At 34.8% G+C, this 16,290-nt stretch overlaps 1 long non-coding RNA gene across 2 annotated transcripts; it reads right to left on the bottom strand.

The window, feature by feature from the left end:
- Nucleotides 1-12,162: 12,162 nt before the first annotated feature.
- Nucleotides 12,163-15,004, bottom strand: LOC140006215 (uncharacterized). Of its 2 annotated transcripts, XR_011813848.1 has the most exons (3): nt 14,772-15,004; nt 13,075-13,149; nt 12,163-12,291 (listed from the first exon to the last, which is right to left on the bottom strand). It is a non-coding gene; the product is annotated as an uncharacterized lncRNA (long non-coding RNA). The 2 variants fall into 2 exon arrangements; XR_011813849.1 differs by lacking the exon at nt 13,075-13,149.
- Between the last annotated feature and the right edge of the window lie 1,286 nt (nt 15,005-16,290).

Here is a 16,290-nt window from a genome sequence, read left to right as displayed (position 1 = left end):
GATGCAGGTGGGAGGTACCTCTCGAGTCGTTTCAGAACCCTAAAGTATTCTAAGTCGATTGGAGCGATGTCTCATCGACCTCTGAACGATAGTAAGTACCACACCGATTCGGGTGGGAGGTACCTCTCGAATCGTCTCAAAACCACAAAGCATTCTTAGTCGATTAGAGCGATGTCTCATCGACCTCTGAACGATAATAAATACCACACTGATTCGGGTGGGAGGTTCCTCTCGAATCGTCTCAGAACTATAAACTGAACGATAGTAAGTACCACACTGATTCGGGTGGGAGGTACCTCTCGAATCGTCTCAGTACTCTAAACCCCTGAACGATAGCAAGTACCACACCGATTTGGTGGGAGGTAACTCTCGAGTCGTCTCAGAAACATAAATGGAATAAGTGAAGTGCTACGAATTTAATTATTTACCCGGGTGACGGGGTGTCGTCACAAGAATGTATTAAATTGAACTTGGGGCAAATCAATTGAAAAATTAACTCCTGAGAGCTCCTGGATCCTACTCCTGCACCCTATTCAAGTGTGTTTATTATAAATTGTGAACTATTCGAATGTTATAGTTTCCATTATTGTGTAAATGTTATTGTTATTGAACTACGTGTCTTGCATGTTTTCTTGGCCTCACGAGCATCCGTTCACCCTGTTAGATTTGTTTTCCTTAACAGGAGCTGAAATGGAAGGAATTATGAAGAAACTTACTTGATGGCTCATTTGATTAGAATTTTGAATGTAATTGTTTAGACAACTTTTGGAAGTTGTTTATTTTGGAAAAAGTAATTGTAAGTTTGAAATTGTGATGTAAGATTGAATATTTACGTATGGAAATGACTTCATACTTTTATTCCGAGTTTTATTGTTAGTATTAGATTTTAAGTTTGAATTGAATTTGTACCGAGCCCTGGAGAGAGTTGGGCAGGCGTTCCGCGGATACCCTTGGATTCGTCCTTGAGAGAAGTGGGGGCGTCACAGAGGTAGCATTATATCCCAAATCCCAATAGGTTATCCATGTCCAAAGAGATTTTGGGCAGGATGAATATTCCAATTATGATGTTGAACTTGAAATGGGACTAATCTTATTTATACCCATCAATTGATGAAATTTTTTGAAAAATACTTGGGTATCCATTGGGGTTCAAATATCTCACCAAAAATTTACCCCATCAATTGTTGTATATCTTTTAATAATTCAAGGGAACCATTTTTATTTTTTTTAGCTAGGACCTTTAGTTTTTTCCTTGTAATTATGCCTAAAACCCCCCATCTAGTTTTCTGAACTCTTCTGTCCCTTAAAACTCAATTTTTTTTTATTTTTTCCCTTTTTTTCATAAAAATTCTATCGTCAATCTCAATTTAGAGTGCTTTTTGAAAAATATCGAAAGAAACTTCTTGTTTTAAGATGAGAACTCAATAATTGTGCAGTCCGGTCGAAAAGAGCCTAAACGAGACTGGTGGGGGTTCTTTTAGACCTATAAATGGTTGAACTCCTTTTCCAGTAGAATACGAGTCAAAATGAATATTAGGAGTGATATGAAAGTCATTAACCTATAATTTTATTAGAAAATACTTTGTCTAATTTTGGTAGTTTTATGATGGCTCATAGTTCCAAACACCATTTCTTTATACTCATAAATACAAGTTCTTTTAAGTTAAAACATTGGAAATCAAAGATTAAAAAAACATATATTCATAGAAAATAAATAAAAGAAATTTGAGGGAAAAAAGAATTCAGGAAAATATAAATTCATAATAAGACTAAAAGAAATTTAATAAACAAAAAAATATTAAAGTTATATAAAAAAAGGAATACAAAAAATACACTTATGTATTGGGTGGAATCAATTCAAACTTATCCCAAAGTAATCCCATCAAAATTAGTTCCAAAATACATACAAGTAAGGTTGGGTTTAAACCCATATTACTTAGTTCCATTTCAAATCTAAGCAAATCCCGCCCATCTCGTCTATTTTGCCACCTCTAATGGAATGACTATTATACATTTGTATTTTAATAAATTTACATGTAGTAATATTCAGTAAAAAATAATAGATGGCAAAATGGTAATATGATAAATCTAAAGTGTAAAAAATGAAAAACAATAAAAGAAAAATCAATCAACTTGAGCTCGAACTCAAGTAGTTCGAACTTAATAAGACTTGCAGTTTACTCGAATTCAAACGAGCCTAGTTCGAGTTTAATTTCTATTATGTCGAGTCAAGTTTGACCTAAAATTTATATGCTCGTTCGAACTCGAGCTCGAGTAGCATTGAGAGGCCGCCTGGTTTAAGTTTAGGAATCGGAATTGTAATTAGAATCATGTCTAAAAATTCAGTATGGGATTTGATCAAGAATATCATTACAATGACTAGTGTTTGGAATATATTTATAAGGTTTTGGAATCAACTTATTTTTCATTTTCTTTTCTTTATGTTTTTTTCTTTCCTTTTTCCTACTTCTCTCTTCCCAACCCTTAAGTACTCATGCTTCACCAAATTCTCTTGAACCACCACTTGACCATCTGATACGAACATGTAATCAATGGCATCAAATTCTAAAGATGATTCAAGATAAAAGAGTGGCTGATCCATTGAAACTCAACAAATCTGGATCCTTTTCTTAGTTTGGAGTAGTTTTCCATAGTTTGTCATTATTTTAGCTTATAACTATGATGTGTTGTTTGCTTGGAAAATTCCAACCATGTGTGTTTCGCCATTTCCAACAAATAATAGATGGTTAATTAGTTAATTAAGTTGTTAGTTTCGTACAATAAAGGCTAAGGTCATGTTGACCATAGTTAAGCCAATTTGAGTTAGTTAATTTCCTTTTCTAGTCGAGTTAGAGTTTTAGGAAAGTAGTTAATTGTTCTCAAATTTAATTAGAATTAGGGTTGAGTCATTGTAAAACTATAAATAGTCAAACTAATGTAACGTTTTAGAATAAGTCAAATGATGAATAAAATTTGAGAATTTTCTCTTTCTTATTCCTTGGGAATGCTCCTTGATACAAAGTGAGTCGTGTCTCCTTTGTTCAACTTTTGACTTATCAATTCAAGACGACGTTGAATTGTGGCGCTGTTCTACCAACAAGTCTTGGTTCGCTAATTTGTTAAGTTGTGAGTCATGATTAAATTCAAGATTCATAACTTCGAGGGTTAGAGGGGTTGAGATCTTTCCATCAACTTTTGTTCTATAACTTGATCAAGATAGATCTTTTTCATTGCCTGTGCAATTCGTTTACTCAAGAGTGGGAGTTTGGAGATTCGAGTTCCCATCACCATCACCAATCAACCTTACAATCTATGGAGCATGGGAGAACAACTGATAAGATATGAGAGAAAGGCTTACACAAAAAGGAAAAAAAAGAGAGAAGAGAGAACTAAATGGAGAGGAGCGGCTGCTATGGAGTATTAGAGGAGAGAGGAAGAAAGTGAAGAGAAAAGAAAAGGGAAAGTGAGTGAGAGAGAGAGATTGACAAGAAAGAAGAGAAAGAACCAGATTGGGTGGGGATGCTGATAGGTGTCGAGCCTGTGCAATAATAAATACCTACTCAAATAAAATACAGATTTTTGTATATAGAAATGAGTAGGGTCAAATCCACAGGGATAGGAGAAAATTCATTTCTTCTAGAGTTCAAAGAATGGGAAAATTTTATATAAATGGAAACAATTAAACAACTCAAATAAAATAAATAAATAAAAATTAAATGACAATCTATTAAAACTAAAACAATAATAGATAAACTCTAGTTAAGAAATAACTTCGAAAATGATTCACTTAATTGATCATCGATGCAATGATAATTTCATAAACTTACTGATAAACAAGTTTTATCTGCCAAACAAGCGATGAAACTCAACATCTCCTTACTGTATTGGTGATTAAGGTACGACCGTTAATCATTTCTCTAATCAAGAAATAAACCTAGGTACGGCCTTAGAATTCAATTTTTCAATTGTCTTAAGAATTAGAGAAGTTCTGTTCTAATCAAATAATACGCTATGAGAGTTATTTTAAATTAGCCCATATGTCCCCTTGACACAAACCCAATCATGCAAGTTACCACTATTTTAAAGTAATTAAACAATTATGCATTTAACTACTCTAATTGGTTTTAGATTATTAGATTAAACTAAATATCAGGCACCCTTGATATTCAAACAACTTAATAGCCACAAGAAATTAATTCAGAGAACATACGAATACCAGTAAATAAAAGAAATAACTATAATTAATTCAATCTCACAATTTTAGATAAACCAAATCCTCTATTATTTCTTGACTAGAATGAGAAGCTTAATTCATCTTTATTGAAGCAATCACTCGCAAAATAGTTAGATTAATTGCTGAGACCATTCTTCCATTGCGAGATGAAATTCTAGAGGAAAAGAAAAAGAACATGGTTCTCTTGTTTTTTTTTCTAAAAGGAAAAGATACCTCTCCTCGGGGGGGGGGGAGGGTTGGGTTGGGTGGTACGGGGGGAGGGAGTGTAAGCAAGAGGTTTCGGGTTCGAGTCCTCCTACTTACACTAAAAAAAAAAGAGGAAAAGATACCTCTCCTCACTACTTACTCCGTTCTCATCCCGAGAAAAGAGAAGATAAAGAAACAAAACATGCTTCTCCCTTGTTCTGTTTCCTACTACTACTTATCCAACCAAAGTTCAAATCCCAATAAGCCAACAAGTCATTTTCAAAATGTCCTACAAAATAGCTAAAACTAGTATTTCAACAAAAACAGTAGGCTATCCACTTAGTGGAGTATCTAACTTTTACTTCTTCAATTGAAGATGAGAGATCACGAGCCAAATCCAGAGCTTCCGGACGTGCAGAGTTTAAGCTTTGACGTGCTTACGTCGAAGAGCATAAAAATCCAGTGAAAATCACGTCTTTAATCCCTTTTGCTCCAAATTCCTATGACCAACACTAATTACCAAAAATAAGTAGAATCTATCAATTAACGCAATATTTGATAAAATAAAAAAGGGAAACAATCATAAAATTAATAACAAAAATGCAACCTATTAGCTGTTGCCAAGAGGGTTGAAGGAGAGAGTGAAGAGAGAAGAAAGAGAGAAAAGGATGATAATGAAAACCTGCTCTGGAAGATGGGATGAGAGAGAAAAAATGAAAGAGGAAATCTGATGGTAAGGTGCTGCCATGGAGGTTGGGCTGACGTGATAGAGTGATGAAGACGATATGTTTTCTTTTCTTTTTTGAAGTCTTCGAGTCAAATTAAGTCAAATTTGGAATTCCACCAAAACTCCCCATTTTCATGGGGATTGAGAATTCTCAAATTTTAATGATTCACTCCAAGATTCTGAATCCAATACATGTAACCCAAATATCAAGAATTGGAATTATTTCAATTCCTGATTCCAATCCCCTTTTACTTTACCGCACTTGATAGTGATCAAGTTCGAACTCAAGTATGGTGCTACTCGAACTCGATTCGACTCAATAGCACCCTAGCACCCCTAGTACTAATAAAAGGATTAGTTAAAAAAAAAAAGGAAATACCAGTAGCAAAAAGAGATGATGCTATCACATTAAAAAAAGAATAAAGAAAGTTGATCCAGCAACATAGTCCAATAATTTTTTTTTAATTTCATATACAACTTAACACATCCAAATTTGTTTTTAGAAAACAACTTTACTTAAATTATTGGTTGTGTGTTTTTGTGAAATTGTTGTACTATCAACTTTTACTAATTTTTGGAGAATTATCTATTTATTACCTACATTGTTTGATTTCAATGTGTAATTAAACCCAAAAAAAGAAAACATAAAAAATTGTTTCTCTAGTCATAACAAGCTGCACCAATATATGTATATACATATACATATACATATATATATATATACACACAAAGCTGAAAGAGTCAAGAGTTTTACATTTTTTGTACAAAAGCTAGTAGAACACAAATGAAAATAGAGTTAGATAACTTCGCTCAGTTTTCAAATTCCATTTTGGGATAATTTCAGAAACCTCTGGACTTTCTTATAATATCATTCAACTTCCCTGAGGTTTTAAAAATCTCACTTGCCTCCCTTAGATCGACATTTCTTGTAACATTTTAACAACTTTGGAAGAAATATAAGAAAGATAAAACTTTATTCCAATAGTACCCTTATGTTATCTTACTTATGAAATTTATAACAACAATAAAAAAGATAAGGTTAAATTTTTATAAGGCGTAAATTTCTTAATGTAAACTATTTATTTTAAGTTGTATTGGAACAAAAGAAAAATTTACGTCTTGAAAAATTTACACATATGAAGAGACTATTTTAGTTTTCAATACAACTTAAACTACATCATGAATTAAACATATTTTTTAAAAAAATATCTTGATTTCCTTAATTGTAACTTAACTGTTCATGAAATTTTTTAATATATTAATTACTCAACAAAATCCTCCTAAGTGGTTGATTTTGATTAGATTTAATTCATCCACGTTGCTATCCCACTACAATCTCAATGCAAAGAAATATGGACCAATATTAGCTAACAATTTGTTTTTTTTTTTAAATTTACAGCTTTTGGTTTTAAAATTTTATTTGGTTTTGGTTTTTTGGTTAAATAGTTATTAAGTGTGACAGCCCCACCTCACCCTAAGGTGAACCAAAGGGTTCGGCGGACCGCCTGCCCAACTCTCGCCAGGACTACGGAGTTGATTCACATAAACCCAATATAGTACACGCGATAGGACCCAAGGAAAATGAACAAGCGGAAACTACTAAGGTGAGAACATGCCTACCAAACCATAAAATCATAGTTTCAACGGAATACATTTAATAGACAAGATTAAACACTTATACATATATTTACATTGGAGTCTTGAACAAATGAACATACGGTGCAATCCGAGGTACTCATACTACACAAAATACAATTAGGGTTTCGTTTTCAAAAGAATTTAACAACATGACATATATACTAGCTTGACCCATTTTCTTCCAAAACCGGGATTTCCAAGTTTGTCCCCTGTAAGGAAAACAAAGGCAACAGAAAGAGGTGAGTTTACGCTCAATGAGGTACCAAACATATAGGGGTAAAATCATGGCCTTTCACTTTTAATCAATCAGATACATATACCAGATATAAAGGAAAGCATTTAGACACAGTGATTCAAAGGGAAAGGATACGAGTGGCTCTCAGGAGCCAAATTTCCATTTGCAGTACTTGATCCGAACCCGTTGACTCTCCGTCAACGTGAATAGAACCAACACATCCGTAGACCCCACTTTACACCAATTTCCGTCCACCAAACATACCCCTACCGGACCCGAACTCCATTCAGGAACAGTAATGGTAATACTCGAGTATACCGGAATCAAGAGTCTCAATGCCCAAAGATTCCCAGAACAGACTACCGTGGTTCGTTATCTAATCGACCAGGTCCTTGCCGACCCGACTTGAATAACTAACCACGAGTATTGAGCTCAGAGGTCACAGAAAGGTCGTTGGATACCAGCCTCCAAACGACGTCCGAACAGACTCAGATACAGTTAACAGATTATACACAGTAAATAGACATATGGACAGACAAGAGAACGAGTGTGATAAAGTACACCCTCGTCTCAAACAGAATAAACAGATAGTGCAGTCATTTAAATCGCAGATTGCAGGGGCAGAAACCAAGTTAAGCAGCAAATGAGGGGAGTGGTACACTCACCGGTTCCAGTACAGATACTTCAAAAGTGTTTTACCCAAAGTGACTTTAATCGCCAAGAAACCCTAAAATAATCAAGATAAAACAATTATAGTTCACACATCCACAAACCCAGTAAATGGAATGCATTAATGAGACTCGACTACATGTCGTACGCCTTCCCAGGTTAAATACTAGTACAGAAGAATAAACTATGACTTTTGAGTAAAAAGATAACAGTTGGTCCTAGGGTTACAAACAACCCTCAAAACCCTTCATTTTTACTAAGATCAACTCAATTGAAGGAATCGCGTAACTCTAAAATTTTGGGCAGCATGCCCTCTGTATTTACCTATTTTCCCAGCCACTTATGGCTTCATTATTTTCCTCAATCAATCCCAAAGTCATACGCAATATAAATTTATCACAACAGCCGTTCAATAGGCTCAAAGTCATTCAAGTACAAGATTTAGCTAGGAAAATGATCGGAAATGAGGTTTAAACTAGGAAACCAAAAAGGTAGATTCACCGCTACTTAGTGTATCGGACATAACCGAAACTACGCTTATTGGATTGAAGTGCAAGCTATACCGTTTCGAAGCTAAAACAGAGGGTTATAACTTTGAAGAAGACTACTTAGTCCAGTTCTCACCCTAACTAGGTCAAATTTACCGAAACAACCCCAGATTTTCCAGTTTGAAACTCACTGTGAAATTCAACTAGCAGTCATGATTCATTCAAACATATCTCAGCACACACAACTCCGATTCAGGTAATTCCAAAGCCATTTGAAAGCTAAATACAAGGCTATAATTCTTCAGAAGACATCGACAATCAAGTCAGTAATATTCCTGGTCACAGAGGCTGATTATCATTTTTGACAGAAACAGGGTAGCAGGGGTAATTCTATCTTTTCATAGGCTACAGAGGTCAGATTGGGTTGAAATTTTACAGGAAGCTATAAAACATCATTTCCTACAACTTTCATGTTTTAAACTAAGGCTAATTCGGCCTTCTTCCTATCCAAACAGTACCGGGCAGAACTGAAACCCTAATATGAAATTTTTCGCACAAAGTGGAAATTTTCCGCAAATAACCGTAATTAACGGACAAGGGATCCATTTAACACAATTTAGAGTCATCAATCCAAGGCCAACCATAACCATCATATGAAAACAGAAAAATCCCAAAAAAAATCAGAAATTTAGCTAACTCCACTTTAATCTATGAAATCTTCCACAAAGTAGCATCTATAACAACTATAAGCCACTACTTATCAATTAATTGGAGTAAAGAGGAAGTTTGTAAGCAAAGTACCTTGACACCTCAAGAAAGATGATAACTTAGGATTTTTCCTTCACAAATCCCTCCATTAGAAGCTTTAATCCTCCTTAGTAAACAACTTGGATGGAGTAATTTGATAATTCAACGGTTGAAACTCAAAATTTGAGCAAGAATTGAAGTTGAAGTTGAAGAAACTCTCTCTTGTTCTTTCCTCTCCATAAATTTCGGCCAAGACAATGAAAATGGAAAGAAATTGGATTAAAATTTGGTTTAGTAAAGGTTAAGACAAGTCCAAGTCAAAGTCAAGGTCCAATGTTTCAAGGACAAATGGCATCCAAGGGTTAATCCTCATCTTGTTGTCTTCCAATGGTTAATCCCTCTAGATAACCTCTAATTATTTTCTAGCACCTTGTAAAATAATATTTCTTGATACAAAACCTCAATTAATCGGCAAAAATTTATCGCACTTAACGCACTAGTGGGCCCCACATCCATAATACGCTCTTAAAACCTTAAAAACTAACTTATACTAAAAAAATGATTTTAAAACTATATTGACTTATAAAAATCTCGAAAAAGCAATATGATAGGGTTTCATGAAGAAAATGCATGCAAGAAAAGAAAATAACATATTATGAGATAAAGAAAATTTACGGGTCCTCACATTAAGAGCAAGGGTAATGTTGTCAATTTGTGACATTTGATAGGAATATTTAGTCTTGTCAAGTTGACAAGGGAAGTAAGTGAGATTTTAAAAACTTTATGGGAGTTGAGTGATATTATACAAACATCAGGAGAGGTTTATGAAATTATCCTTTCTATTTTTCTCATGTTTAAATGAGGCACAATTTTTTTGGGAGGGTAGGTAGGTAGGTACAAATTACAATTTTCTTGTCTCTTCTTGGAAAACAAAAAACGAGCTTCTATGACACAAATTACTTGGGAATATGCAAAATTGGGTCAATAATAGTAATCCAATAAAAGTGTAGCTTCAAAGTCCTTGCAAAGGCAGTAGATAAAGCCAGAAAATGGAATGTTTGAAGGTGGCAATGAAAACTCCAAAATGCAAGAAATAGATGATCCAACTTGTTCTGTTCCAAGATAGGCAATTTTGCCCTATTTATAAGTGTTCCATCAAATCTGCCTTGCCGTGCTAGTACTTATCAGTGAGCATGGGGGTGCTGTTCCACTACTTAGAGGAATCCCTAACTAGCCTTTGTCTTGTTGTTGTTGCGATGGTGAAAGTGGCCCATACATATGTCATCCGCCATTTCTACTGTCATGACAAGTTGTCTTGTCTCTAGTTGTTCCACCTTAAGTTTTCCTTTAGTTCTATTTTAGGGCAATTATCAGCCAGGCCTAGGTCAAAACACCAAAGTGAGGACGATCCCTTATATTAGTCACCAATCGAAGGATCTTGAACTATCCCAAATCAAGGGACTGTAACCCACTATATAGCTGACCCCAATATTTATAACTTGGCATAGACCTTACTCCCAGTTCATGCTAAAACCAAGATCGGGTGGCAATGCTATCCAAGTTCAAATTTGGTCATGTGGTCCAATAGTCTCCTAGTCTATATGTTGTCAGATAGTGGTACCAATTCTAATATATATGCCGATGCACTTCATTTGGTTGTTGTTCCAATTTTCAACATCATTTAGTTTATAGCAGATTTAAAAATTGCTTTGTTTCCATGAAAACTAAGCATGGATCGATGTAATGATAAACTTGATGCCAAAAAACAGCTTTAGAATGAAAGAGCAAGAAAACGATATGCTTCACTATCTATTGAAGAAAAAGGCAAAATCTGTCAAAAACATTGTGAAGCTTATAATAAACGTAAAATGATAAAAAAAAACTGTTGGATCTGCTTTGCAAGCTGCCATGAAGCAAAATGGTAAGAATAAGCGATCATAGGGGTTTCGTTTATATAAACAATATAGTGATAAACTAATCAGCATTATATAGCGGTGCCCTCCTGTTGTTTAATGGCTATTAGACTCTAAGCAATTGGGACAAAAGACGTCAACATTTCAACCAATGGTCATTTGTGAAGATTTAGCTCCTTCTGAAGCAGTAACCGATGATGAACCAGTATGTGATACTAGCAAGTTAAAAGAACCTATTGATATTTTGTCTGCATATGAAAAAGGTTCAAATACTAATAAAATATGCATTTGATTATGATAAAATACAATATAATGTATATAAATAAAAGATAAAAAAATTTGACTTTGATGATTTTAGGTTCTACTTCAAAATTTCATTGTCAGCGGCACTCACATGAAATTCACCAAATAGACACATCAGGTTTAGTTATCAAACACATGTAGTAGCATTAGAATTTTCTAAAACTAAATTCCTACCAAGACTATTCTTTTAAACTTAATATAGTATATATAATCAGGCCTTATTTCTTTTTAAGATAAGGGTCCAATATGTGAGAGTTGCTATAAATTTCTAGAAGATAATGTTGAAGATGTTTCAGGTCACTTTTGAACACAATATATGTTTCAATAAACAATTAGCCTACAGTTCTCTTAGTAATAACATAGGTGTTTCCCTACTTTGCACCATAGGAATGACAATCTTACCAACTAAAACAGAAAATACAGATTATCATACAACCACCAGCTCTAAATCAAGTATAGGTTTTATACATTTTAATATACACCTTAGCATTGAAACAATATTTATTGTAAACTAAAAACTGAATATATCTACTTTATAGCTAAAGGTCAAGTGAAAAACCATCATCATAAACCAAGAAGAATAAGCCTCCAGTTACAGATGACAAACATAAAGCACAAGAATTAGAAACTTTAAATTTTATTCCACGAGAAGCAGATACTTTGAAGCCTCAAATAGATTGTAAATACTGTGGAGCCAAGAAGTTTTATTGTGAAAGTGCGAACTTCTATTGTTCTAATGGAAAGGTATTCTTATATGAAAATCGGTTGTCAAATGTGCTCATCAAGTTGTTCATTGGCCAAATAGAAGTAGTGTGTTTCAGAACATATGTTAGAACATATATTAGTATGTTTGTTTTTGTGACGCCCCCCACTTCTCCCAAGGGCGAACCCAAGGGTATCCGCGGGACGCCTGCCCAGCTCTCGCCAGGACTCAAGACAAATCAAATCGAACTTAACGATACATACCAAATACTACGAGTCAAAATAAAGAAAAGTCGCTTCCTTAACTAAAAATTTAAATCTTACATCATGTTCACAAAAGATACATCAAGTTCCAAAATGCAACCATTAAAAGTCGACTACACATTTACAGCCCCGATTCCAATCAAAAGTATAATCTAGTCGGCTTTACCAAAATCTTCCAATCCAACCTGTTAAGGAAAACAAACTAATAGGATGAGCCAATACTCAGTGAGGCCAAGAAAACACACATGCAAACACATAATCCAAGTAGCAACAACAATTACATTGTAGGTAAGGCTATCAAATTCGAATAATTCACATTTCGAATAGGAAAAATAAACAGAAACAATTCAAGGATACTGTAGCTCTCAGGAGCTAAATTCCACGTAGTCGAGTCGAAGTCTTGATCACATCTCACGTTGACACTCCGTCAACCACATAAGTATCAAATCCGTAGATACACCACTTTTCTTCGAATCCCGTCACCGTTACACCCCCTTACCGGGCCCGCTCATCAAAGTTTTTGATAATACTCGAGTATATCATGGCAATACTGCACGAGTAATGCCGAGCAAGATCTCTCCAATAGATCATGCTCTACGAATATCTCATGGTTTGCTAAGCTTATCGACCAAGCCCATGCTAGCTCGATTAGCAAAGTTAGCCAACGAGTTTTGGGCGTCCCCCGAATATGAATACGAATACGAATATAAGTCGATGAGCAACGCTCAAATCGACGATTCCAAATAGGAATCACAAATACGGATCACATATACGAATCACAAGTACAAATCACATCCACATTACCATGTACAAGTTGGATACGAATTCACATAGCAAAATTCGAATATAATTTCATTTGAAAGAGAACGAGTGCGATAAAGTACACCCTCGTCTCAAAATTTCAAATTTACATAACGGATAAGAAACAGATAACCACTTAACAACAAGTTCATGCACTTGACACTCACAGTGATTCAAGTAGCGAGTTCAAATGATGGTTTAGGCGTCTCCCGTGAGATCCTCTGGAAGGTCCTCTTGAGCGCCTGAGCATTTAATAGTGAATTATCATTCACACATCCCAATTATCAAGGAAGATTGTGCACTAGTACAATTTGGGGAAATTTCATGAAAATGAACCTCAATTACTAGTAAATCGAGGTTCAAGTGGAGTTTCTTAATGTACAAGAGTAATCGAGTTTTGTTATCTTGGAAATCAAGCATAAACGTTCAAGTATTATCGAAGGAATAAGGAATACTTGAAAAACTCCATTTCCTTGAAATTCAGAAAATTTCAGTTTTGATACGATATTTTGAAAAAAAATCGTATCTCAGATTTCACATGTCAAAAATTGGAAAACTTGGTACCGTTGGAAACCTCTTCCAAAGTACTAAAAGTTCTTAGAAGACACTTTTCCATGTATCTAAGTGGAAGGTGTTCAAAAATGAGCTTAAAGTTGCTGTTCCAAATCACCCAGGATTGAGCCGGGGTTGGTTTTTCGCTAACTTTGAAAATTCAGCAGAATTCACTCGTTGCAAACCAGCCCTTGAAATTTGTTGCTCAATTATAGGTGCAAGTAAGGTTTAGTCCAGAACAAGCGGATCGAGAATCGGAGTTTCGAGCACCAAGATATGGTAGCTCAAAGTTGGGTAAATTTCAAGACTGTTAACAAATTTCCAGATTTGGTTCCGACTTTGGACCTTTTGTTAAGCGTCGAAACGGACTTGTATTGACACCAAATTTTGTAGTATAATACTCCCATATGAAGGGTATCTCTCTATCAAATTTCATGGAAAAATACCCTCGGAAAGGTGGTTAATCAATCAACCAAAGTTTGGAAAAATCCTTAAGGCAATCTGTCCAAATCTAAGGTTCCAAAAAAACGAGGCAGTCGCCGTATTTTGATCATAACTCCCTCAATTTAACTCAGAATTGGAAATGGTTGATAGTGTTAGAAATACATTCACAGGGCTAAAATTGCACAGAAGAAATCATTCCAAGTTTCAGCATGCAACTGGTTCGAAATTAAGCCTAAAGTTGCAGCATCATCAAATCATTTCGGCAGAATGGAGAAACAGGACAGCCGACTTCAGATGAATGGTGTGGCTCACACACATGAAACCAGAATGTGCACTATACACCGTTGGAAACATGGGAACGTCTAGTTTCAAATGCCGCTAACGGCACTTGATTTTGACGTCGGAGTACGGAGTTATGGACGAAACACGAACACTGGTCTGGTTACGACGGCAACCGTTTTCCCAGATTACTAGCTTTGGAAATAAATTCGTTTGACCCACCAAAACTCAGTATTTTTCAACGAAAATTTGTACACAACTGCTACAACATGTAAACAACATAATCAGGCCATTAAATCCTCAGTTTCTGCATTAAAATGACCGAACAGAGCAGGGGTAAAATGGGAACTTTTTGTTTCAAGAGTTCAATAACGTTTCTGGTAACAAAGCACCTTTAATCTACTTCCTTAAGCTCTAATTCAGCAACAAAACCATCATCAAATATCATCACAGCCATCAACCCAAAGTGGGAGTTCATAGAGCCCACGTTTAACAATTTTCCCAACAATACAAGCTACTAAAGTGACGATTCTAGCTCAAATGCATAAATCAAACTCCAAAAGACAAGTTTAAGGTGATTGATTACTACCTACTTTGATGGCTGGTTAGGACAGAAGTTTCGGCCCCTTTGAAGCTTGAAGAACCGTGAAAGCTCCTCCCTTTTCCAGCTAAATGTGTTGTCCAAGACTTAGGCTAAGTGGTGCTAAATTTTTAGAAGATTTGGTGGTGATTTGCATGAGTTTTGGAAGAAGAAATGTTGAAGGTTTCGGTTGTCCCTTTTGCTGCTGCTATCCGGCCATGAAGCTTTGCAGAAAATGAAATGAGATTGCTGGTTCCTTTGCGTACATAAGACGCTTGACGTCTAATATATTAAATACGTCAAATCAATTACAACTAGTGCCCTACGCGCGCGTTTTGTGTTCGATTTCTCTTACGTTTATTGCACTAGTGCACTAAACCTCTAGAGCACTTACATTCATATAAATATTATTCATTCTTAATTGTCCCAAAATAATGGTCCAAAGTCCCTCAATTAAGCGCGCACGTGCAAACACGTATTTCTAATTTAGGCGCAATAAAAATTGAAACCTTTGAAAAATTCTTATAATGATTGTACCACTGGCTATCACTTGTGTGATTAAACCTAAAATTGTCTATTTTAGGACCATTGTATATGTCTTAAATTTTTGAGCTTATTGTACTCCTAATTGGCTAAAGTTTTCAGACACGTTTTCACTTTTTCACTAAACAAGCTTCTAAGAAAATAATCTTTTGAAACGAGACACTTTAAAAATATAACGAAGCTATAAAACCATATATTTAGGTCTAATAAGGATAGAAAATAATATTCGGGCAAAAATCCAAATAGATAATTAATTGAGCCAAAATTAGGGGTTTAAAAATAATAATTTTACGAGTCCTCACGTGAATTGAGTATTAATTCCTCAATTAACCTTTCTTAATCTATTATTGATCGTTCTTAATTCTCCAATATTAATACACTCTCGATTCAAATATAGTCTCGAAAAACGTGCACTCGTTGTTCTGAACTAAACGAGTTTTCGAAGAGTGAATTTTTCCAACAAAACGCTTTTAAAAATATAAAAGAGGCGTCGTTCCATATAAATGGATTTTAAATGATCGAAATAAATAATTTGGAGAAAAATGAGTAAATAATAATTTAAACAAACTACTAATATTCGATAAAATAAAATAAAAAATTTCGGGTCCTCACAGTTTTTACTTCTTTTTGGAGTGCATTATAAGAAATCTCTATGTAAAAGAACCAATGGTGTATATATATATTTAAAATATATGGGTAGACCTATTACTATATAAATCAATTAATACCGCGTGGAGGATTTGGGATGTATTTGAAACTCTATTTCATGATATAAAACATGAGTTGCAGAACAGGATGGCTTTCTCGATAAAGCTAACAGAGAGCATTGTATTGAAAATTTTGGAAGTAATGAAATCCAATCCTTATGCTTGTTTCTTTGGAAGCATTAGAAATGTGCCTAATCAGGATTCTTGCTAGATTGTGTTTAAATCACATTGTGAGATGGATCAAAGGGTTCATAATAAGCCGAGCATATCTCAGGTGG

This window comes from Coffea arabica, chromosome 5e (genome assembly GCF_036785885.1).
Source record: "Coffea arabica cultivar ET-39 chromosome 5e, Coffea Arabica ET-39 HiFi, whole genome shotgun sequence".
Classification (NCBI taxonomy): Eukaryota; Viridiplantae; Streptophyta; class Magnoliopsida; order Gentianales; family Rubiaceae; genus Coffea; species Coffea arabica.
The sequence above is the reverse complement of the archived record's forward strand: the minus strand, read 5'-3'. Positions and strand labels throughout refer to the sequence as shown.